This window comes from Pectinophora gossypiella, chromosome 18 (assembly GCF_024362695.1).
Source record: "Pectinophora gossypiella chromosome 18, ilPecGoss1.1, whole genome shotgun sequence".
Taxonomy (NCBI): Eukaryota; Metazoa; Arthropoda; class Insecta; order Lepidoptera; family Gelechiidae; genus Pectinophora; species Pectinophora gossypiella.
Genome location: NC_065421.1, coordinates 12,934,211 through 12,961,316, shown reverse-complemented (window position 1 = coordinate 12,961,316; position 27,106 = coordinate 12,934,211). Strand labels below are relative to the sequence as shown.

General features: G+C 39.1%; 1 protein-coding gene across 3 annotated transcripts in view; it reads left to right on the top strand.

Moving 5' to 3' along the window:
- LOC126374853 (hemicentin-2) overlaps positions 1-27,106 on the top strand; it is a 644,718-nt gene that overhangs the window by 158,188 nt on the left and 459,424 nt on the right. Inside the window, exon 1 of one of the 3 annotated variants that reach the window (XM_050021606.1) lies at positions 15,155-15,335. The exons of the other annotated variants lie outside the window; for them this stretch is intronic. The gene's annotated coding sequence lies outside the window, so the exon portion shown is untranslated. Of the gene's footprint in view, positions 1-15,154; positions 15,336-27,106 lie in introns of those variants that run through there. 3 annotated transcript variants of the gene reach the window in all.

Below are 27,106 nucleotides of genomic sequence, written 5' to 3'. Positions count from 1 at the left end.
ACGACCTGCACCTTCTCTTTTGTTTCATAAATGTTCTCCTAGGTGTTGTTATACCTATTATTATTATAATTAGATATTCCTGGAACGTAAAGCGTTCGAATTTGGGGCTTGATAATAAGATTAGTCTTGAGAGGTGTACTAATTAATCAACAGACGGACAGTCTTCTCGGGGGACGTCATCAATGCCAAGAGAAGTCGGTTGGTCGGTCGGCTGGTTGGTTGGTCGGCCGTCAGTCGGTCGGTCTTACAAGAGGGCTGAGGCACTAGTGTCAGATGGCATTTATTGCTTGACCGAAATGTTTTTTTACCCGATTGTGAACTATAGATAGAATACTTTATTAAATAAAAAATAAAAAAAATCTTAACGGCTAGCTTCAACTATATAAATTTTAAAAATACACGTGCCAAAATAGGTAGCTTGGCTGGAATATTTTTTTTGTTTTCGCCTGATAATAAAGTGAAAATAGAACACTTACTTAAAAAAAAACTTAAGTATTTATTAAATCTGAAGCTTATACTAACTAAGCTATCGCGGATTTAAAGGTTCGCCTCTACATAAATTATAATAAAATAAACGTGCCAAATAATTTATGAAAAAGAATTTTGAAAGAAATCGAATTACCTAGAAATGTAATCTATATTAATTAAAAAGAAAAAATATTACATAAAAAATCGTTCTAGCGAGCTGTCTCGATCCGGTTAATCGTGATAGATGCCCGTCACTGAACTGGTTACAACCAGATCACGGTCTCACGAAGTTTAGTACGGTTAGCCTACCATTTTTTTTTAATAAACTTTGTCTTTAATGTACATACATGAACTCATAAAAACGCTAATAAAAACATGAGTTTGTGCGTGTAAATAAACTCATAAAATAACGCTCAATCGGGGTAGGCACGCTTTCAATACATATTCCTGCAATCATCAATAAGATCCTGATATTCGCCTAAACATGGCGGATTGAAACATAACAACATAAGCTCACGACTACGTTCCGAATTGGGGTAGTCGTATAGAGGTAACCAATGTACCTTATTACATACATACATACATAAACTCACGCCCATGTTCCCCGAAGGGGTGGGCAGAGCCACAAATAATCAGGAGACTATTTGCAGCCACTTTTGATACATAGTCCGAAGATGGATAATGATGAACCGTACGGTGATAGGGGATCAGCCTATCGCCCATATAGATTCATAATTTTTAGTAGGACGCTTTTCCTTTGTCGGCTTTTACGACATGCACGGGAGGAGAGGCAGCAGAACACATTCTGTTTTTTCTTTACTCCTAGTTAAGCAATGTACCTTATTGGTAAGATTAATTGAGAAAATCCTCAAACGTCACCGCGCGCGCATCGAAGTGGTTGGCAGTGAAGCGGTCGACAATGTGGGATTGACTTGTATGTAATCCGCTGACGCCCCACACACGAACTCCGCCTCGCCGCGCGGTTCACTTCTACAAAATTCGCGTCGTGTGAGAATTACTACTGCATATTTTTCCGGCCAAGTAGTTAATGCCATTTGCGGCAAACCTACTCATAATAATAAATTGCGTCCAAAAAAAAAACTGCATATTTACTTAACTAGTCTGAATATTTTAATAAAAAATATATATCGGTATATACATTTTATTATTATATAGGAGATAAGCAGCCCTAAATATATGCCCTGAAGAAGGATAATCGTAAGATACTGTGTTATTTATTTAATCGTATGGCGTTAAAAACACTAGGCTTTACCTTTAAGTTTAAGTATATTTTTATTACATAATATAAAGTGTCTAAAGAGCCTGTACTATGTTTTAATTTAATTTCTTTTATAAAATATAAGATCCATTTATAAATGGCTGCTAGAAAAGGGCCTCCGGGGAGCAATCTGTCTTTAATTTAAATAATAACATTTACTTAAATATCCTACCTACTCAGTTTATCTTTATAGATTGTATATTTTCGTCCCAAAAGAATCTAGACATTAATTATGATATAGAATAAAAAAAATAAACTTAAATTTAGAAGTTACCTATAAGTAACTGAAATAACTTTAAAATTCGTACGTGTTCACAAGGGATGGTAAATGTGATGAAGATATAAAAAGGCGAGTAAAATTGCGTAATTCAGTAAATGCGACAAAGCATGCACGTTGTTCTTCTATCGTGTGGGTTGTGAGGTGGAGTACTAACCTCATCAAACCTGGTGTCAGGATTACTATTGAACCGCCAAAAACAATACGTTGTGGTCCCTAGTTTGGTTAGGACATTACAGGTTGATCACCTGATAGTCCGAAAAAAAGATGATCTGTGCTTTGGAAGGCACGTTAAGCTGTTGGTCCCGGTTACTATTTACTGATGTAAGTAAGTAGTAGTTACATGAGCCATGCTTGTTGTTAGTAACCAATGTAAAATGCAAGTGGCAAGGATAGCTCTACGCAATGCAATACATGTCCCTACGCTGAAGTACGGTAGTGAATGTTGGGTATGGCAGAAGAAGCATGAAAGTAGGATTAATGCCGTAGAAATGAGGTCATTGCGTAGCATCTGCGGTGTAAAATTGAGTGATAGAGTGAGAAACGGTGTGATAAGAGAGAGATGTGGTGTAAAAGACGATAAAGTGATTAAGATTGAGAAGGGAATGTTCAGTTGGTTTGGACACGTAGAGCGGATGGTGGATAATAGGATTACGAAAGCAGTGTATAAAGCGGATATTGGTGGTAGGGCTGGCAGAGGAAGACGAACAGTGTCGAAATTGAATTGAAATTGGAGATGTCCTTAGTACGATCTACCCTGAACCGGCATGCAAGAGAAGTGTGTCAGGATCGAAGCAAATGGAATTCCAAAGTGTCTGCTTACCCCGGTGGAAAATAGGCGTGAGTTTGTGTATGTTAAATTTCGTTATTAGAACATGGGTATTGATAATTATTTATGATACTCTTCAGAGAATCCGAATAGAAATACAGGAGAGGTTATTTTAATAATATATTTTTTCTTCAAACTTCTTTTTTAGTCTACTAAAAAGAATTTGTAATTTGTTTGTAAACTTTCTTTAATTATTTTCAGTATACTAAACTATCCAATATAATGAATCATCAACATTTTATTATCATAAAAATATAAATTCTCCATTGTTAGTACATAGTCGTTACTGTAGTAACATACTATATGTCAGTAACATACAATATGGTCATTGATATAATTACAGTATGTATTATAATAATATATATCAATGACCTAGTCCTACTGCAGCTACTCATGCCGCTGAGAAGCGGATCAAACCTGTCAAAACCGGCCACTAGCTGGACGGGAGTAGATTGAACCGGATCTCGCGTTTTATTGCCCTACATTGATGTGGATCGGTCGCTAAATAGCTGCTTTGATGGGCCAGACATCTAGTAATGGTTAATGGCTCATTTGGCGATTTGAAGCGATACTCATTGCGGTTTTCACATAATCAAGGTGTTGATCAACTGTCGGAATTTAGTGCGGTTTTAACCTTTAGCGTAGATGACATCAGTGTCAATTCTGTTGTTGTCCAAAGACTCAAAAAAATCCTGTAACATTTCATGAATGGCGCGCTCTATTTGAGTAGGTAGGTAGGTAATTTGCTGGTTTCTTGGGTCAAAGATTCATATTATGAAATTCTGAATAAGTACTAAATAAAAGACAGATCAAAAGGTGACAAAAAACGTTTCTTTTTACTATTTAACATACTTATACTTATATATTAACATAATTTTAATAAAGAAAAATGTGTCTCACGTTTTTCTATGACGTCACAGGTTGCTTTTTCATACAAATTCCATAATATTAATTTTGTGCTTTGACGTTAAGTAAAAAGTAACTGATTTGACTAGTTAGCAACTAGGCTACACTCCGCCCCGCATCAATTCGCATCGGGCGCTGAACTGGATTTGCCTCACCCCCTATGGGTCTAACTTAAGTCTAAAATGGCCATAAAGGTCATAGCTCATTAGAGCCACCCGACACCAACTCCGCACCGCCTCGCCTCGTGCGGTTAGTATTCTTTATATGAACTTGTATGGGTATACGCTCACTACATCAACTTCGTAGCATCACCGCATCGCCTCAGTCGCATGCCCTCCACTTGCGGACGGCGGGTGGACCACTCGGTGAAAACATGCTGCTCGCACGCTTGCCTTGCGTTAAATGCGCGCTGCCCGCGAGTGGTTCACGTGAGGACGGTACGGTGGCGATGCGCCGCTCCCTCTCTCCCTTCATTCATTCCCAGCCTTTCTTTCGAACGAGGTGGACGTTTGGTTTTTACTTTCAAAATGAATAAAGAAAAACTTATCGAAGAAGTTCGTAAATATACCAGCGGCCAGCGCGGGATCCACTGGTTGACGATGCGAGGTCCATTGGTTGACCGCGCGACGTTTATTGGTGATAACACGGTGTCCACCCGTGGACCACCTGTCGATAACGAGTGGACGCCGTGCGACGAGGCGGTGCCGGGTGGGTGCCGGGTGGCTCTAATGAGCTATGACCTTAAATCACTATGGAGTAAGGGGAAGAGCGCGCGAACTATGTCTCTCTTGCACTTGTGCATTAGATATGAGTGTCCAGGGTGAGGTCTCAGTCTCGTAGAGAAGGTCGATTAATTATAAACTTCTGATTACTAAATAAAGACAGACCAAAAACTAACGAAAAACTTTTTCTTTTTTCTATTTAACTTATTTCAGAATTTTAATAAAGAAAAATGTAATAATAAGTGCGACTTTTTATCACGATTTTCTATGACGTCACAGGTTGCTTTTTCATACAAATTCTATAGTCATTTTGTGTTTTGACGTTTAGTAAAAAGTAAGTGATTTGATTAGTTGGAAACTAGCCTATGATTAATAAAGTTTATCACCTAATTGTCCGAAAGTAAGACGATCCGTGCTTCGCAAGACACGGTAAGCCGTTGGTCCCAGTCACTACTTACTGATGTAAGCGTGTAGTCGTTACATGAGCCATGACAGGGGCGTTTTTCGGCTCATTAGTAACCCTGACACCAGGGTTGATGAGGTTGGTAATCCATCTCATAACCCACTCGATAAGAAGAAGAAGAATAAAATTATATCAGAACGTGTCTTTGTTTGCCACAGGATGATATTTCCCGGTCATTATAGAACAGATGTCAATAGTATTGACGATCAATACAATGATGCGTGCACGAGAATGGCTGCAAATTAATATTCGATAATTTTGTTGACCGTCGCTTTCATAATAATTTCAATAGTTACTGTGTATTTAGGCGCGTGTAAATGTTGCAGTGTGTTTAGTTAATTGAATTTTAGTCAGTAAATAAAGGCTTATTAATGTTTAGAAATGAATATACCATTCTTTCCCGATTACTTTAGCCATAGAGGCCGATACCGACCCCGCCGGCGTGGTCGACGATTTCCCTAACTTAGCGCTTATCGCTATCGACCCACTACGGTCGACTAATTCCTTCAAATATTCTTCAGACGACGCCCTGAGCCGAGGTTCGCGTCCAACTGGGCACCCACTGGGTTGTTTCAAATTTTGCACCTGGTGAGAGCCCTTAGCGCTCCCCAATTATCCGGTCAAGTAGAACGTTACTCGTAATGCCATCTGCGGCAAATCTACAATAAGTCACGAAAAAAAGATACCATTCTTCCCGGCATTTTATCCAGGCAGATGAGATACAGTGTTGAATGTTAACCTCCAGTACTCCCGCCAAGGATAAGCTGCAAAAGTCTAATCAGTTTCATGCAAAGTAATAAATTAACTCGTTGCACTTCAGACCTGGTTAAGCTGGCTCTGGGCGAAAAAAGTAAGATGATATCGTGCTTCGGAGGGTACGTTAAGCCGTTGGTCCCGGCTATTAGCCGTAAAATCACCTCCACCAACCCACAGTGGAGCAGCGTGGTGAATTATGCTCCATAGCCCCTCCGGGTCATTGAGGGGAGGCCTGTGCCCAGCAGTGGGACGTGTATAGGCTGTTTATGTTATGTTATGTACTATGGCGCGATCCCGCTCGCGACAGACAGAGTACTGCGGGGCAGAAGGTAAGAGGGAAACCACTGCCCTATTTTTCCTTAAAAAGTAGCATGGAGAATGCTACACCGACAGAGTGGCTCTTAAATTAGGGAAAATGTTATTTTTAAGACGAAGGTGCTTATTAAGACGAGATTTTGCGAAATTCAACTCCTAAGGGGGTAAAAAGGGCCGGCACATTTTGTATGAAATTTCAATAGTTTTAATACTAGGGTTTTCAAATTATTAAAGAAATTAAAATTTGTTAAAATATTTTTCCTAACAACCTTTACAAAGGGGTAAAATAAGTGGTGTAAGTTTGTTCGAAAAATATTTTATTTTTAAAACTATCGACTTTACACTCACTTTAATACACTACCCGTGCGAAGCTTTTAATATAAGTAAAAAAATAAAAACTAGCGACCCGCTACTGTCTAGTACTTATACTTGCTGCTTGCTGTTACTTATATTGAAAGAAGGATAGGAGCTCGGTGGCGCAGCGGTAAACGCGCTCGGTCTGCGATTGTTGAAGTTAAGCAACTTTCGCAAAGGCCGGTCATAGGATGGGTGACCACAAAAAAAAGAAGTTTTCATCTCGAGCTCCTCCGTGCTTCGGAAGGCACGTTAAGCCGTTGGTCCTGGCTGCATTAGCAGTCGTTAATAACCATCAATCCGCACCGGGCCCGCGTGATGGTTTAAGGCCCGATCTCCCTATCCATCCATAGAGAAGGCCCGTGCTCCAGCAGTGGGGACGTTAATGGGCTGATTATGTTGATATTGAAAGAAGTACTTATAAACAATTTGCTCGTTGACTTCCATTACTTTCAATCAACACATTGCTGTTCAACTTCTTGAAGTTGAAACTTAACTGCACAATCAACGAAGTATCAAAGTTTAAGTTCCTAATTTACTTTACGCAATTCGTAGCAACAAAAGGCAAACTTTCGTTTTTGTTAAAAAAGGACCAAATCTCGTTGAACGTGTCACAATTTATGCACGGTAGTTTCTTTTTCAATTTGGCTCGAGAAGCGTTCGTTAAAAATTCAAAGGACACCCGCAGGTTGGTAGCTAGAGGGGGCATAGTCTTGCTGGGAAACGCGTAGGTATTTTTTTTTTAATGGTGATGGTTAAAAACCTCTGCTTCTCTGAAATTTGTTGAAAAAAGTATATGTAGTATTTCTGTGGAACTAGTGATTTATCAGAGCAGGTACTGGACGACAACCGCGCCGAATTATATCAAGGTTTTCGACCAATAGACGAAGCGAATGCTATCTACGTGGATATACGTCGTTCGGCTACTGGTCAAAGTCCTCGATTATAATTCACGCCGCGCGGTCGCAGTGCCGCGAGGGTATAGAATAAGGAATAATACTACGCATAGAATGGCAACTTTCTGCTTCCCACCAGCATCTGAGCTAGGTTTACCTCACTCATAGTTTAGACTTCAATCGTATGGCGTCAGATGTCACACAATCAGACGCGCGTGTGCCAGGAGTTTTCTCCTCCTCAACTATGACACATTTCGAAGCAGTGGTTAGTAATTTCTGTTACTACCTATGACTTCCACAAACTTTGACAATAAGTAATCTTGATTTCAGTTTTAATTTTTTGAGTAATGTCTCACCTTTGAACATGACGGTTTGACGTACTTTATTGTGTTGGGTTTTATCTTTGGACACCAGCCATTTTTGCGGTTGGCATGGCAGAAGCATATTAGTTGTCAAATTAGTCCAATAGTTGGTTTTTTAGTTATACTGCTTTTTTAAATCTACCGCCCGTCTGTACAGTCTCCATTGTTTAGAAATTTTATATTCACTTAGTATTTGTCATTTTGTTGCTACATACATTTTTTGTGTCTGTGGAACATTGCAAATGATATTCGTTGGTAAAAAAAGATCCACAATTATTTATTAAAAAGGTTGTGTCTAATAATAAATGCCTAGAGGCATGGAATTGCCTTTTCATTCCAGCGAAAAACAGATCAAAAACCTTTTTATATTTTAAATCGACTTCAAAAAAGACGGCTTCCATTTCGATCCGTATGTCCTGACGTAATATGTATCAAAGTAAGTAATATTGGTAATAATATTATACAGTTTTTGAACTCTTCCAAACACAAAGACCTAAAATAAAGTAAACCTTATTACTATACAAGTAGACAACCGAATGACCGACAACCGAGGTAGACCGACGATCTGGTGAAGGCGCTGGATGCGGGCAGCGCAAGACCGATCGTCGTGGAGATCAGTAGTGAGCGTCGTACGGCTGATAATGATGATGATGAGACAACCGAATACGAGTGTAGAATAAAAGGGGCACGGTCGCGGCACGGAAGGGGTACAAGTGCGATTCGGACGGGACACGGAAGGGGCACGAACACGGTTCGGATATCTCGCGGAACCGTTATAGACTACACAAGAAGTGCGAATTAGGAACCTCATTAGACATAACATAAATCAGATTATCAAATCACAAAAGCAGAACGCCCAACAAACTCGACAAACTTGCAAATAACTTTTTCATTCGACATAATTAGCTGTTTTATAAATTTTTATATTGAATGGAGTGTCTGGAATGATTATGATTAGCTATTCACAGAATTTCATTACCAATTGTGACTGTCAGTTGTATAATTACTTACAACTTGTAAATTATAATTATCGTTCTTCAATGTTAATTATACTTCTTTCGGCATCGAGTCCCGGTGGGGACGAATCACAAAAGTCTCTTTATGATCCCTAGTTTGGTTTGGGAACATAGTAAGGGTTGATCACCCAACTGTCTAGAAAGTAATATGATCGTGCTTTAGAGTGCACGTGAAGCTCCTCCGGCTGCTATTTAACCCTTTTACGGACAGAGACTGTGAGAGACTATAAGTCATTGATGGTTCATAATAGGTAGATGACACCTTGGAATCGGAACGTCCGTAGACGTTCTGTCCTTGAAAGTGTTAACTAAGTATGTAGTCGTTATATAACGCTACGTTCATATCATAATATGTCCGGGGTCTTTGGCGGCTTAATAGTAACCCTGACACCAGGGTTGATTAGGTTGGTCATTGAACAACCTGTATGAAAGAAGAAGTAAAAATACAAATAGGTACTTACTTGTTATTTGGAAGTAGGTCTTTACTTTGTTTAGCTGTAATTAAGTGAAGGAAAAAATTGGTAATATGCAAGTCAGAGGTTTTTGCCTCCCAGGGTAGCGCGCAGTGCGCGTGCGTGACGCAGGCTCTGTAGGGGGGAGTGTGAGTGATAGGAGGAGAGCGGAGAGGAAAGCGGGAGCGATTGTGTGAGCGAGAGGCATATATAGCATCGATACACCTATGGGATAATAGGCCCGTCAAAATAAAAATACGTTTTTCTCCATGTAATAAGGATGCGAGTTTAAAATAGTTAACGCAACAGCGACTTTTTTTGATGCGCTTTCACGTCTTAACTACTTAACTGATTATCATAAAATTTTGCATAGGTACTGTTGTCAGGAACGTTCATAGCGTGCTTGCCGCTACGACCAAATATTACAAGTGAGCTTAATGCTGTTATCTCAGCTTAATGCTGGTGGTTGAGCGTTGGCCTCACGATCCGGAGGTTCCGGGTTCGATTCCCGGTGGGGACATATCACAAAAATTACTTTGTGGTCCCTAGTTTGGTTAGGGCATTACTGGCTGATCACCAGATTATCCGAAAGTAAGATGATCCGTGCTTCGGAAGGCACGTTAAGCCGTTGGTCCCGGTTACTACTTACTGATGTAAGTATGTAGTCGTTACATGAGCCATGTCAGGGGCTTTTGGCGGCTCAATAATAACCCTGACACCAGGGTGGATGAGGTTGATACTCCACCTCACAACCCACACGATAGAAGATGAAGAATGCTGGTATATGTATGATATTTACGGGCTGGCGCCAAGTAAATAACATAGGTACTAAGGATTTGCAACTGTTGTCGATGTGTCGCATTCATCTGTTTGGAGGAACTTTCTAACTATCCGGCAGGTGTTCAGAATTGAGGCTTTCTGTAAGTTTATGTATGTATTTCTATTCAGATCTAATAATTTCAAGCTATGATGTAAATGTTTGGGGATAATACCTGTGGTGGACACAACTATTGGAACTATATATAATTTATCTTGTTTCCATATTCTTGTTACTTCTTCTTTTAAATCTGTATATTTATGTATTTTCTCAGATATTGTTATTATTATTATTATTAAGATCTCCCTTAGTTCATCACTCGCACCATGCGCGGGGGATGGGTGAACCGTGCGTCAAAACGAGACGGGTATATTTTGCAAAGTTATCTATTACTCTCCAAAATGTTGTAAACATAAATATAAACACACGGTATTTCATATCCTGCTTAGGGAATACTTATAGGATAGTTAGACATGATTTTTAAAATTTAAGGTTTATTATGAACATTTCGACGAACACCCGTTTTGCTTTTTTGTAAATGTTTTGTGAAAATTTTAAATGTTTTATCGTCTTGTTTTTGTGTGTGTGTTTTAATAAACTATTTTTATATTACGAGTAAGATGATTCCGTGCTTCGGAGGGCTCGTTAAGCCGTTGGTCCCGGCTATTAGCCGTGAAAGCACCTCCAACCCGTATTGGAGCAGCTTGGTGGAGTATGCTCCATACCCCCTCCGGTTGATTGAGGGGAGGCCTGTGCCCAGCAGTGGGACTACTCTACGTATCTGGCAAGGAGTGGGTGTGTGGTGTACTTATGCCTACCACTTTGGGGATACAGACGCGATGTTATATTATGTTTTATCATCTCCAGAAACATCTCACGGTTTTATTTCAGTGCCCGTTAACCAATCTGTATGTATTGATAGTTTCGGTTTTTTTATAGAAGCGACTAAATGAAATGTGTTTCGATGGTACGTGATCTGTATAGCGCTGGTTTTCCCTTCGCGGGTCGGAAGCTCAGACAGGCAGTCGCTTCTGTAAAAAAACACCTCATATAACTACCGTTATAAGCCGCATTCTTGAAGTGATACGAAACCATACCAAGGAAGAACATTTTTTTTTGTCGTGACTTATATGGTAGGTTTGACTTTGTAAAAAACCGGAACTGTCAAATGTTATGTTAAGCGGACGCCGTCAAACACGGGATATCACTAGGGAGATGATTATAGACGCAACTTTACGTCTGTGCTCTCAATTGTGCTAATTCCTGTAAATACCATCTAATTTTATTTTAAGTTATATCTGTCATTTTCTTATCCGCCGAAAAGGAAAAGGACGGGTAATCGACAAGCATATTTATGGAACACACGTCAATTTTAAGGACAAATCTAAAACAACCGTCTAAAAATTTTACATCAGTCAATAACCCGACACAGGTAAGTAGACAGCACGTCAAACGGATTGCATACCAGTGACATACCTTTTTGATTCGCCCGGGTTATTCATTCATTTACTCATTCTTCCTAAAATTAAGAGCTGTGAATCATCCGTCCCTTTCCTTTTCGACGGATATGAAAATGACGGATATAACTTAAAATAAAATTAGGCGGTGTCTGCAGGAATCGGGGCCAATACTCGTATTAAGAGATACAGCTCAAATCATCAGAATAAATTGCAAATGTAGTACCGAAGCATAAGAAGTAGTACCGAAGGAAGAAGTTCCACGAAGGTATATCAAGCTCTTTTCAAGCTCGCATTGATGCTGGGCGCGGAGTATCTAGTAGTGTTATTCTTTGTTATTTCGACCATTATCGACGCGTTTACCACCAGCGTGACTATTTAAGCACACAAGTCGTCTGTAGTTGGCCGATCATAAGTCGCATTCTTGAAATAATACAAAACCATACAAAGGAAGAACACTATTTTTGACATGACTTATAATACTTTTTTTTGACGTGACTTATTGTAGATTTGCCGAAGATGGCATTAACTAACCAACCCGGCCGGACATATGGGGTGCGCTGAGGGCTCTCATCCGGTATAAAATTCATACTTATATACTTATATGTTATATGTTGTAGAAAAGAGTTATATGGAGTAGGTTTGCCTTACATGGCATTTCCTACTTGGCCGGACCAATGGAGTGCGTTGGTGGCTGTCACCTGGCACGAAAATTTAAGGAACGGCTCAGGGCGTTGTCTGAGTCGGTTTATATTTGATACTTATTTTTACTTTTAATTATATAGTTCAACTTACCTCTTTCTTTATACTCTGAATATTATATTGTTTTTGAATTTCTATTTTTATTTAGGCTTCAAATTTTTAACTGGTTCCCCAAGATACAGGCACCCGCCTAGTTTGGGGACCCCTGTCCAATTTTTAATTATTATTAAGTATAAGCACATAATTCTAGTTGAAAGTGATTCTATGTATTTGTTTTTGTGCAATAAAATCATAATAATCGTCCATATTGGTCTGAATAAGGGAAATCGTCGTCCACCCCCGAGGAGTAGGTCAAAAGTAGGTACGTAAATACACCTCGAAAAGTTAATAAAGAAATTTTCAAAATAATCTCGAAGATTCCAGGAAACTGCAATATATCACATAACGAAATCCAATTAAAACTTTCTTTGTTCTTGTTTCACTTAAATATGTAAAATCAAAACGACACGAGTTCCAAAACATGTCACATGTAAGAACCTTGAATATTTACAGAGTTAATATCGTAGTATCACGGGTTTCAGAATTCAGAATCATTTATTCAACGTAATTATCATGGATAAACTTGTTGAAGTACAATGTAACATTTTTGAATTTACGTCATTTCGCAAGGTGTTATGGCTGAGGAGAAGAAATGACAAGAAACTGCAACAGCAACACGTCTTTTAAAAACCAATGAGGCTATATACTCGTATTACAAATTATTTAATAACTAGAGAAACACATTCAATACCAGACATTTAAATAACTATAAATAGACAAGAGAGAACAGTTGTTAATAATAATTGAAGGTATGTCGGATATAAAATGGTAGTAACTGTATGATAACTAGAGTTTGAATCCCGGTTCGGGTTCTAAACAACTGAATTCAACTTTATGAGTTTGAATTCGTGTTTGGAAAATAGATTAATATCACTCAGCAACCCTGTGGTTATTATTGAGTCGCCAAAAGCCCTTGACATGGCTTCCGAAGTACGGATCATCTTTCTTACGGACAATAGGATGATCAGCGTGCAATATCCCTACCAAACTGATATGACCCAACCGGGAATAGAACTTTGGATTTTAAGATCGAGAAACCAAGATGTAGTCACGGTTTACATATTGAAAAGGATAAAAACGTAGACTTTGTAAACGAAACGCATTTCTCGGGAATGATCATGTCAATGTTTACTAACATGTGGTACACCACATACAGGGTGTTAGTGATATCGTAACGAATACTAAGACGGATGATTCGGCTTATTATTCTGAGCTAATATCAAGTGGAATTTTCTATCGCAAAGTATAGGAAGAATCCACTTGATATCAACTCAGAATCCTGTTCTGAATCATCCCTTAAAGTTACGATGTCACTAACACCCTGTATATTGCATGCCCCATGTAGCTGGAAGCCGATATAGTTTGCGGCTTTAGTTGTCTGTCTATCCTTAAAAAAAAGTATAGTAGATGTTGATACATCTTGTCTTTTCTGTTAATAATATAGGCTCGCGTTTGATCAAAATCTGACCTGATGGTAAGTGACGATCTGGTCTAGAGTGGATTACGCTTACCTAGCAAATGCCTATTCATTCCAGCCTTCAAGGCTGTCAGGTTATAACGACTTGGAATAACAGACGACGACAAATAGTTCCAGTCCTTTGCTGTTCGCATCAAAAAGGAAAAGGCAAAACGTTTAGTGCGGATTGGTGGTATATCTGTCGTGGCCAGATCTTAGAAGTGATCATTTCATGATGTGTCCGATCATTTCATGAAATGGTCATATTTCATGAAATAGAATAGCACTCGTTGGCCGCATTATCATGTGGTTTGGCCAGATCAATGAACACAAAACATTTAACGATATGAGCGACTAAATTCATGATTACTCCATGATATGACAAGCTTTGGCAATCATATCGTAGAATTAGTAACATTATCCACCGGTAGTGGCGCTGGTGTCGCTTTGTTTTGCATAATATAATGGTGGATGTAATTGTACAATTTTCCATATAGATAGTAGATTAGGCAAATAATTTTGAACCTAAGAAAATAATTGATTATCGGGCAACACTTTTCGCATTTTTATTACACCACATAGCATGAACACCGCCTACATTAATGATATGACCAAACGTGGATTGAAATATTATTAAACGTTAACGTTTCAACGCTATGGTCAGCTTAAGTTGGCTATTTCATGAAATAATCGAACACATCATGAAATGATCAATTCTAAGATCTGGCCACGATATATCCATAACATAAGGATGAAATACCTGCCGACAACTAGTTGTCCGTAGATGAAATGGATGGAATGCCTTCCTTTCAACTTGTGGCTACCATAGCAGAACACCTTGGCCAAATAGAAAAAAAAACTTGAAGAATAAGGAAAAGTAATTCCGAAAAAAAATTGACGGCTTTAGAAAAATAAAAGCAAATAAATATACAAATATGTGTTTGTGCAATTTGATGTTTTCATCTTAAAATACCTTACAATTAAAAAAATATCGTTTACCTTAAGTTTAAAAGGAATATAAATACCTATTTATTTAAATATAAAATTACGTACTCTTTTTTTAATAAAGAATCTACTCGAGTAAAAAATATAGAATAAGATGGTACTCAAGTAACAGGAAGTACGTGTAACAATTTAATGAATTCGCAGGGAAAAATAAATACATTGCATCTACGAAACGGGAAATTCAAAATTAAATGTAAAATTATTGAAAAGTTAAATATTTTTGTTTTTTAACATGTTCTGGCATTTATTATACAGTTGAATTTTATTATATTTATTAATAAATAAATTAATAGTTTATTAATTTATTAAACACACGATAACGCCCGGCGTTCTCATCCTAAATACAGGGTTGAAAAGAGGAGAGGGGAGCGGTCTACGGCAGTCGTAGCGCGCGCGTAGCCCGTAGCAGACGCTACGCCGTCGACGCGCCGCCCGATTATAACCGACCTTCAATGAAATTACAGTTACAATTGCCATAATCCGAGTAATCTAACTATAATCTAACTGTAATCGTGATAGTGTGTGTCGACATTGAAACAAGGATTGTGTTGTGATGTGAACGGTGTTAGTGTTTGAATGAAATCTTTTTGGAGGTAAATAAGGTCCTCTCGCTATAGATCCTTACATCTATAGACAAGTGGGTGTATTGTCAAAGATAATATCTGATCTTATCTGTGAGTGTACTATTGAAGGAAGTATTTCAGGTGAGTGTCCTTTTGTGAGCTCTTAAGTATGCGTTTAAGAAAAAAACACGTTGTGATTTATTTAATCTTCGAAAATTACACAAAGAAATCTTTACTAATAAAAGCGAAAGTGAGTTTTTTATATGCGTTTTTACACGTTAACTACTCAATTGTTTATCATAAAATATTCGCGTACATGTTTTGGGGATATAGTGAAGGATACAGCGTACGTTCCAGTAAAGGGAAAGAAATCGCGGGTATTAGTAATGTAAGAGTGCTTTTAATATATCTTACACCCCCCCCCCCCCCCACTACCGGGCTTCACGACTTTTCTCCTCGACGGAGGTTTCTTCTACGACGCTCCTCCAATGCGGGTTGGTAGATAAACAATAAAAAGTTAATTTGGAAAAGAAAATTTCTCAAATAATTTAAACCGGGAATCGAACCCGGGGCCTTTAGTTTTGCAGTCATTAGTATCACACCATTTGCAATACAGAGGTCGTTTTTAAATAACCCTTCTTTTGCTCCGCCGCAGTTGGGTAAAAAGAAAATTAAAGGGACTAATAAAAGCAAATTAAACTCCAGCTTTTTTTGACGTGACTTAATATGTAGATTTGCCTCATTTGCCATTAACTACTTGGCTGAACAAATGGGGAGCGCTAAGGGCTCTCACCCAGTGCAAACTCCAGCAAAGACTTTATTAAGATTAGGAAAATCCCTAACGGAGATTTTGCATTTCAAAGAGAAAAATAAATCGAAAAGGTCTGGCTCGGACGGGACTTGAACCCACAACTCTTGTTAAGTCGGGACGAGCGTGTTAACCGTTACACCATCCTGTCCGTGCGAAATTAATTCGACCTATATCCCCTCGGGTTGATTGAGGGGAGGCCTGTGTCCAGCAGTGGGACGTATATAGGCCGTTTATGTTACATCTGCATTATGGCAATTATTTCGATTAATTTTCCTCTTTGAGTTTCCCTAAGCAAGAGTGAGGCCATAGAAATAAAAATCCTTTGCATTTCAAACCTCATCATCATCAGCCCATAAACGTCCCCACTGCTGGGGCACGGGCCTTCCCTACGGATGGATAGGGAGATCGGGCCTTAAACCATCACGCGGGCCCAGTGCGGATTGATGGTTATTAACGACTGCTAATGCAGCCGGGATCGACGGCTTAACGTGCCTTCCGAGGCACGGAGTAGCTCCAGATGAAAACTTTTTTTTTGTGGTCACCCATCCTAAGACCGGCATTTGCGAAAGTTGCTTAACTTCAATAATCGCCCGAGCGCGTTTACCGCTGCGCCACCGAGCTCCTCAATTTTACACAACGCATTTCAAACCTATCTCACCTCAAATAAGGTACTTGCCAACCTACTCAAATTATATACTTTTTACTAAACGTCAAACTGAAAATTTATCTGGTCTTTGTATGGAAATACTCTTCTGTAACTGTGACGTCATCAATAATAGCGGTCAAACGTCGTGTCGTAGTCATTGTTAATTAATTCATAAATAAACATCGAAAATAAGTCGAAAGGTAAATGAGATTGGTTTTTGATCATCTTAGCTTCTAATATAATATTTATTTATTTATTTCAAATAGAAAAATATAGACTGGCTTTTTAGATTAGCATTTTATAATTTATGTTTGACGCAGTCAAATACCCTATTGTAGTATAAATTTGCCTCGAATAGGATACACTTTACTCTTGGCTAGACAAAAGAAAAACATGACTAATGTCGTATGTTTAGGATTTAGTTTGCAACTTTAAACAAGTCCATTGAATTATTTATTTGAATCGTGTGTTCTTATGTTGTAAGGTGGATTTCCACCTCACAACCCACACGACAGAAGAAGACCTGGTATATCGTTTGTGCAACAAGATACTAGGGGTGGTATTAATAAACTAAACTCAGCTTCGAGACTGCCCTCAAGGTCATGTCATTGTGACAGTTCTTATATAAAAACAGGGCATCATTTTGAGGGCAGCCGCTGAGATTAGTTTATTAATACCATCCTAGGTGTCTATTGCATTTAGTTTGCGCCACCATGGTGTCCTAGTAAAATGTGCGAAATTTATTTAGGACTTCGTCTCAAAATTTTTCCTGATTACTCGCAGGTCTTCTGATTACTTGTAACTCTGCCCACTCTATTAGGTACTAAGGGCGTTTATTGTATAAGTAGCACAGAAAAGAATAAGTAGGTCGTTCTTTTTTTTGAAAGAGTACGGGAGAGGAATGCCTATATAGCCTTTACAAAAGTTAAACGCTGACTGTCTTTTGAGAGTCGTATTTTGTCTTAGTGCGACGTCCCGGAAGATAATTATTTTACTCTCGAATTGTATTTTATCTTTTGGACGTCTTATATTTGTTATAGATGATAAATTGTAGAGATTTCAGTAATAAGACAGCGTTATTGTATACATCTCTTTCGTAAAAGCAACATTACGCTGCTAGTTTGCAAGCAATGGTAGCCCAGTTGGTAAAACGCTTGCCTCTCACTTTGAGGTCGCAGGTTTGAATACAGCACAGGCCTAAACCGATGATTGTCGAATTTGTTTGTGAATTCATGTTTGGATCATAAATGATTATCACGTGCTCAGCGGTAAAGGAAAACATCGTGAGGAAACCCACATTCCCGAGAAATGCATTTTCGGCTGTATAGGGCTGGTCTCAACAAACAGCCTCCGTGGTCTAGTGGTTAGAGCGTTAGGCTCACGATCTGGAGGTCCGGGTTCGATTCCCGATGGGGACATGGTCGAAATCACTTTGTGAGACTGTCCTTTGTTTGGTAAGGACTTTTCAGGCTTGAATCACCTGATTGTCCGAAAAAGTAAGATGATTCCGTGCTTCGGAGGGCACGTTAAGCCGTTGGTCCCGGCTATTAGCCGTAAAAACACCTCCACCAATCCGCATTGGAGCAGCGTGGTGGAGTATGCTCCATACCCCCTCCGGTTGATTGAGGGGAGGCCTGTGCCCAGCAGTGGGACGTATATAGGATGTTGATGATGAAGGGCTGGTCTCCCTTCGCGGCAGACATGCAGTCGCTTCTGTAAAAAACAGAACCTGTCATATCTTCAGGTTAGGTAAGCGGACCCTATGAGAAACGGGATAATGCTAGGGAGATGATGACGTTGCTAGTTTAGCCGTCACAAACAATACTTAGGGTGGTATTAATAAACTAATCTTAGCTGAGGCTGCCCTCAAGATGATGTTCAAGTCCCTGTTGTTATATAAGAATTGTTTGTTTGTATACTTTTTATTTCTTTAAAATACAAATAATATTTACATATAATTTATCGTTAGATAAAGCATAGGCGAGCTTATCCCTAATTGTCACATTGACAACCTTGAGGGCAGTCTAAAGTTGAGATTAGTTTATTAATACCACCCTTAGACTTAAGCAGCAATTTTTTATGTATTTTGTATTAAAACATAACACAAGTTTACGACTTCGAATTCGGGTATTAAGCAAGATGAACTAAGTACCTTCACCTCGCCGGGCAACACTACGTAGATTTCCATTTGCTTCATGCTTGATATAGTTCTCTTGTTTGTTCCATACTCAACTATCTCACACACACGCGCCAGTTCAGAGTCATCAGTCCATGAACGTCCCCACTGCTGGGGCACGGGCCTTCCCTATGGATGGATAGGGAGATCGGGCCTTAAACTATCACGCGGGCCCAGTGCGGATTGGTGGTTATTAACGACTGCTAATGCAGGCAGGACCAACGGCTTAACGTGCCTTCCGAAGCACGGAGGAGCTCGAGATGACAACTTATTTTTTTTTGTGGTCACCCATCCTATGACTGGCCTTTGCGAAAGTTGCTTTACTTCAACAATCGCAGACCGAGCGCGTTAACCGCTGCGCCACCGAGCTCCTCAGTTCAGAGTAATCTCTTTTAAACCTAGTTCCCAAATTGGTGACTTTCTAGGTATTCCTTGGCCATCCCTTCCAACAATTTTCACATCTCTACAGGGTTTTAGTGACATTCAAACCATGATTCTGAGTTGATATCAAGTCGAATTTTTCTTTGCAAAAGTATGGAACTAAAAATAATTTAAAAAAATACACAATAATTTTCATGAATTTTTCGATTGGAAATTCCACTTGATATCAACTCAGACACATGTTCTGAATCATCCCCCTCAGTATTCGGTACGGTGTCACTAACATCCATACCTACTTGTATGGCTACCTGTATGTACTTTACTTTACTATTATTCACTTTTATTTGATTTACTTAATGTGCAATTTTATTACAATTTATTATAATTTCGTTTCTTTTTCTTTGGTATGCGTCGTGCCTGTTCGGAGGCGCGACAGTCGAATGGGAAAAATATCATATCCAAGTATTATACTGGCAAAAATTGAACTACTTTGCCGACCGAGGTGACTCGAGGAGCTGCGCGCGCGATAGATACTAACACAAACAGACTACACAATACACATACTTACATAATATAATTCCTACTTATTATGTTTTATGCATTCGTATTTGTTTATATCAGGTGCGTACTATATCCGCTTGCATTAATTACTATTATAATACTAACATTAAGTATTTATGTATACGTTTTTGTGATAATATATTATATTTTGTACACCTACATTCTATTTTAAGTAATTTGGTAATATTTAATCTATGTACGAATATTAACGTATATTTATGAAACACGACGTTCGTGCCTCACCCAACAGGGTCCACATAATACCAGCGTCGTGGTTCACGCCGCGACTTGTGCTGAGTGAGGCCCTTTCATCTCAGGACGTCCACCACTACCTTATGATCATTGTAATTAACATCCTCCTATGCTTTTGGTAATTGTTTTGTAAAAAAAAATGTGATGTTATTGTCTTGTCTTTGTGTGTGGCGTCCTTTTATAATAAACAATATCTATTCTATTCTATTCTACTTGCACGGGGTGTAAGTGACATCGTACCGATTACTGAGAGGGATGATCAACTCATTATTCTGAGTGAATATCAAGTGGAATTATCGATAACAAAAGTATAGAATTCAATTTGTTTTGTTTAAAACATGATTTTTGGAAAATCATCCCCCTTAGTATTAGTTGCGACGTCCCCAACACCCTGTATAAAGAAAAGTGAAAGGTCACTGACTGACTCGCTCATGACGAAATCTCAGAAACTACAAGTGCTAGTAGTCTCAAATTTTGCATGGGGGTTCATGTAAGCACGTAGGTGCTCACTAAGACGGAATTTTGCGAAATTCAACCCCTAAGGGGGTAAAAAGGAGTGGCAAAGTTTGTATGAAACTTCTATAGTTTTAATAGTAGAGTTTCATGCGAATGACGTCATTGGTAACAGCTAGTTAAGTATACCTATAGTTACCGCTTTCCTAAAAACTTGCACGTATTTTAGATGAAACACGTCCTCTGTGTGCCATAATTCAATATTTTGTCAACAGGCTCTTATAATTAAACGGTTCGCGAAATAGTTCGTTATTATTCTAGTTTTACAGAGGGCCTATGAATATATAAATTGTAGTTGCAAAATTAAATTGACTTATAGTAGATTTGCCGCAGATGGCATTAACTACTTGGCCGGACAAATGGGGAGCGCTTAGGGCTCTCACCCGGTACAACGTGAGGGAGCCCAGTTGGGCGCGAACCTCGGCTCAGGGAGTCGTGGGAGAGGAAAAATATTTGAAAGAATTAATCGACTCTAGTGGGTCGATAACGATAGCGCTGATTGAGGGATAAAATTGAACACCAAAACATATCATAAGCTTACGTTTGTTTCCCAGTTGGTCTGATAAAGATTAATTGTTGTTCACATAGTGACTCGTCGTTTCGGATAAACAAAGTTAAGGTACATCCAAGTCAAAATTTATCGATAATTTCTTAAATGTACATTATTAACTGATTGTCCGAAAGCAAGAAGATCCATGCCTTGTAAGGAACGTTAAGCCGTTGGTCCCGGTTACTACTTACTGATAAGTAAGTAGTCGTTGCTTGAGCCATGTCAGGGGCTTTTAGCGGCTCAATAGTAACCTTGACACCAGGGTTGATGGGGGTTGGTAATCCACCTCACAACCCACACGATAGAAGAAGATTAAATGTCAATATCCAATATACGTACTTATGTGGCAAGGAGTTTGTATATAGTATATTATACACTTCTGCCTACCCCTTTGAGGATACAGGCGTGATGCTATGTATGAAAAAACGCGTAATTCACGCAGGTACAAGGCAACCCACATAGTTTATCAAATTCATTCCAATTTCTACCCTATAAGTAGAAAGTCAGAAGAAATATGATATTCTGTCTGTCACTAGTCCCCTAGGGAGGGAGAGGGTCTGCGTTGGGGTACATCTAACACAATAAGAGATGAAATCGTACAGTGGGGTAGATAGGAGACAGCGGAGATATCTCTCATAAGGAGAAGCTAACTAACAAACTGTACCAGTTTATCGAGTTGTAAAATGACCACTTAAGATTTTCTTTTCACGTATTAAATAAAAGAAAAAGATGGCGATCTTCTTCCAAATAGCCAATAGCATTTTATTTGACGTGACTTTTTTCATGTTTGATTCAGATGGTATTAACCACTTGGTCTGACAAATGAGGAGCGCTGAGGGCTCTTAACCGGTACAAAATTTAAGACAAAAGGCCTGAACTGCCTAGTTGGGCGGGAACCCCGGCTCAGGGCGTCGTCTGAGAGGAATATATTAGAAATAATTTATCGTCCCTAATGGATCAAAGCGATAAGTGCTGAATGAGGGAAATTGTCGACCACGCTGGCGGGGTCGGTATCGGAGTCCTGAAGTGTTTGGTGTCGCGAGCTGATTGACCGCCTCTATGGCTAGAGTAATCGGGTCGTCGAGATCGTATATTACGTCTTTCGGTGGCCGATACTTTTCAGTACCATCCCTATGCGGGATATATTGTGTATGAAGATGGCAACTGAAGATTTGTGCCTGGTTAATGGAAATAGGCTTGCCCTCTACTGAGGAGTGGGTGTATATACTAGACACAAAGGTAAAGGCCTACCCCTTTGGGGATCAGGCATGATGCTTTGTCAGCACAAAGTTTATTTCTGCAATTAAACAAAATAATTATAAAGCCGAAATAAAACAGTCTTTTATTAACAGTTATTTCACCCAAAAAGTTAGTCTGTAACTTTAAATTTGCCTGAAGCCTAATTTGAATTTAGACAAAACTCCTAACAAGTAGCTAAAAGGAATTTGTTTGAGAACAACATTTGTATGTACTTTTCAATTTATTGTCAACAACAGTTGTGGTGGTGAAGTCCCTATAATGTAATCATTCATATCACGTTAGTAACAAAAAGCTCGTTGAAACGTGGGTACTTAGTTCATTTGAGAATATAGTCAAAAGCTTATGTTATGGTATCATACATACAACATAAACTCATACCTTTTTCCCATTAGGGTAAGCAGAGACTATGGAATCCCATTTGCTTCTCTTGCTTTTTCCACATTCATCAATCGTTTCATACAGGCGCGGTTTAGAGTAGACCTTTTTTAAGAAATTTCCCAATTTGGTCAGTTCTTTTAGCTTTACAACCAACACGCATAAATATAGATCTCTTTTTAATAAACAGTAAAAAGGGTTCTGGAGCATACTCAGCTGCGGTGTGGTGCGGTCCTGCAAGTTTTCTGGTGTTTTCTAGCTATGCCCAACTTGAATTGTATGGCAAATAACTCATTTGGCGAAGTCTTTGGCGACCATTTGGCAACGAAGCCATTTCAATATAAATTGTTTGGCGACGTTGCCAGTGCCGTGGCCTTGGAGCCAAACAATTTAAGTGCTTAAAATTATAAACGCACAGTTATTCTGTAAGTAAATAGTACTAAAAGCTAATTCGCAATTCGCCCAGAATCTAGCCGAAATCCGTTATTACATTTAGCGAGAAATTCTCTCTATAGCTGACCAATTTTGGAGATCCAAGCCATAATTTGATTTCATATAACTGGATTCAATTCTATCATATTGTTCTATTGAACAGTGAGCGGGTTTGTCTAGAAATTGTGTTTATGTAAATCATTCGATTTATGCAGAGAGACTGACACAGCGCCTGTTACCCGTATTGGTGTAGACAGAATCCAGAATGCAACTTGCCTAAGCAACCAATAAGATGACCAGGGTTAAAACTGCCACATTGAAGCGATTCATCTAAGAAAGCGATATTGGTATTTGACGTTTGTTGAAATTGTAATATTGCTTTTTTTTGTCAATTTTGCTTTTCGTTTCTTGACATAACAAAACTTAACACTAAAGGCAAAAAATGACGTGGTCGTTCACCAACTAGACGGACCGTTCAAGTGAAAGACTTGTCGTTATCCAAGCTCTGCACAGTCGTAAGGGAAGCGCTGGACAGAAACCGATGGAAGCAGGTCATCCGCTCCAGATGCAACCCTGATACTGACCACGATCCTCAGATATGAGGGATCGACCCAAGAGAGAGAGAGAGAACATTACAAACATAACAAATACTTAACTTACTATGTATTTACTTATTCACCAGATTGTCCGAAAGTAAGATGATCCGTGCTTCGGAAGGCACGTCAAGCCGTTGGTCCCGGTTACTACTTACTGATGTAAGTAATTAGTCGTTACATGAGCCATGTCTGGGCCTTTGGCGACTCAATAACCCTGACACCAAGGTTGATGAGGTTGGTTCTCCACCTCACAACCTACTCGATAGAAGAGAAGACTTACGTACTTACTTTTATTTATTGTCGATTTTACGCGTATTCCATTAATCGTCAAATGCATACATTTTTTACATTGTTTTAAGTTTACGCGGTTATTATCATAATTAAAGCACATAATAACGGGTTCTTACCGCGTTTAAATGGGGATATGAGACTCCCGATATTTCGACACTGTTGCAAGTGCCATGATCACGGGATGACTGATGAGATTGGAGTGGAGTAGGTAGAGCCATAATTTTCTACGGGCAGACATATCTGTCTACCCTCTTTCTTTGCCGCTTGTTTATGTTTTTGATATCGGAATGTTCGGAACCATCTGAACTCGCACGAAACTCACTACGACAAACCGCACTCACTGTGTCCTCACGTTTTTTCACCACATTAGGCCGTTTCAAGCTTTTTACAACACCTACTACTGGATTCCACGTGCTCGATAATTTGAAACCCGTCTTCCCTGTTGAAATTTTTATGTTTTCTGATTTCAACAGTGTCTAAATATCGGGAATCTCATATCCCCATTTAAACGCGGTAAGAACACGTTATTATGTGCTTTAATTATGCATACATTTTGTTGGTGGCGAGAGTTTAAAATGTAAACAATTCAAAAGAATTGCTAAAGTAGTACCCAAGTGGTTTAAACACACTATGAATAACAAAGAAAAGCACCTTATTATTAGAAAATAGAATTCCATATTCAATCCATATCCTCAACACAGAGGTAAACAAAAGCGCTTCGCTGACAATCGGAGGTACGTACCTACAATATTCTACATAAAGTACAACATTGTACACGGTGTGCCGAGCCTGAGACACAAGTTGAATAAAAAAAAGGTGAGCCAAGTTTTTTTAAGGTCAATAACTTCCAAATAAATGTGGTGCTTAGTACACCTGAAAAGTTGTGCTGAATTTGTTGGAAAAAAAAGTTTTTTTTTTAAGTTTTTTTGGTAAGAGCGTTGTTAAGGTTCCAGAGCGGCTCAATAGTAACGAAACCCAGCTAAATCAAGCTCGATTCAAGCTTATTTATTCAAGCTTATTGCGGGGCGATAGGCTCGCGCCCTATTGCGTGGCTCTTAAACATATCTCGCAAGGAGTTTGTGTATATTAGATACCTCTGCCTACCCCTTTGGGGATACAAGCGTGATGATATGTTACGTTATGTTAGTGAAGAGTGTCCCGTTTATACGTAGTATTAGTGTTTGTTCCATAGTTGGTAGGTAACTTATCACCACGAATATATGAGTCGTTCAAAACTATAAAACAATCAAATCATTTATTGTATGAATTTAGGTACATAATGGCCCCGATTCCTGCAGACATCTCTTAATTTTACTTTAAGTTATACCTGTCATTTTCTTATCCGCCGAAAAGGAAAGGGACGGATGATTGACAGCTCTTAATTTTAGGAAGAATGAGTAAATAAATGAATAACCCGGGCGAATTTTTAGACGGTTGTTTTAGATTTGTGCTTAAAATTGACGTGTGTTCCATAAATTTTATGCTTGTCGATTACCCGTCCCTTTCCTTTTCGGCGGATAAGAAAATGACAGATATAACCTAAAATAAAATTAGATGGTATTTACAGGAATTAGCACCAATTTGGTCTTAAAATTAATCTTATGGCTAAAGCCCACCGAACTATCTTTGCAGACATATACAAACATTATTTACAATACGGGAAAAATCACATTCACAAAATATAGATAGATAACAATATGTAGCCTGTTATATCCTTCTTAAAGTTTAAATACCTTCACTTTGAGGCGCGGATATAGACAGACGCTGTTATAATAGGACTTTTTAATATTTTGTGGTCTAGTACAGCCACTGGGAAGTGACAGGTCCACAGCACAGCGCAGTTAAAACCTGGCGGCCATTAACAAATTGCGACAGTCGCCGCAGTCAGACGGGGTTTTTCAATTTGCCATCTGTAAGGGATGCTCTCGGTCTGTGCTTGAGATGGCTTTTTTGTTGTCAACTGTGATAAAGAAATAAGCATGAGTTTGTGTACGGTCCCGAGCATTAATATGTATACACTTTGGTACCATGTCACATTAACTTTTTTGACAAATTGAACAGTAAGTCTCACTAAATGTCAAATATGTTAGTGCGACAGAGTCCTAAAGTGGGTACATTGTATTGCTCATGACTGTATGTACTTATTCTTTTTTTACGCGACTTATTCGTCAATTGTTTTGCGGATAGCGTTCACGTAGCCACATAAAATGTTACCTATTGCATTTTGTATTACGCACGCAGCATAGGAACGACCCTAGAAAGAACATTTCAACAAAGATTTGAGAACACGACTTCAAAGGAAGAAAACAAACGACCACCCGCTAGCCACTTCATTTTAGCTTAAATAATAAATTCCCGCGTTTGCTCGTTGCTTTTGGAGATTCACACCAATTTGTTTTATACTCCTAATAACATTTTGACAAAAGGGACAGATGGGAGAAGTTTTTAATATGATTCTGTATATCTTACATACATACCTACATATAGACATAACCTATGCACGGTATTAGTGACATCGTAAACACAGCTCGGACACTTCATACAAAACACCTCGTTTGATACAGACACTACACATTGACGTTATCGTACACGCACATCTGTGTGTTTGACGTCTGACGTCCATACGATTGATGAGTAAAGTAAGACGAGAGGAACGGGGGGTGAAGGGAGGGGTCTTATTGAGTTAAACCTAGGCTAATAGGGAGCGGAGAGTTGGCGTTCTATACTTAGTGTTTGGAGTCTGGTGTAGCTTTGAAAAATACACTAAAAGCACACTAAAAAGGGGGCAATCCCCCCCTTTCTTTTGCCCCCAATTTCTCTGAGATCTCATCATCAGATCCCGATACGCTGACAATAAGACCAGCTGGGAACCATACCCTCCAAATCATGCACATCATCATCAACCCATTAACGTCCCCACTGCTGGGGCACGGGCCTTCCCTATGGATGGATAGGGAGATCGGGCCTTAAACCACCACGCGGGCCCAGTGCGGATTGATGGATATTAACGACTGCTAATGCAGCCGGGACCAACGGCTTAACGTGCCTTCCGAAGCACGGATCATCTT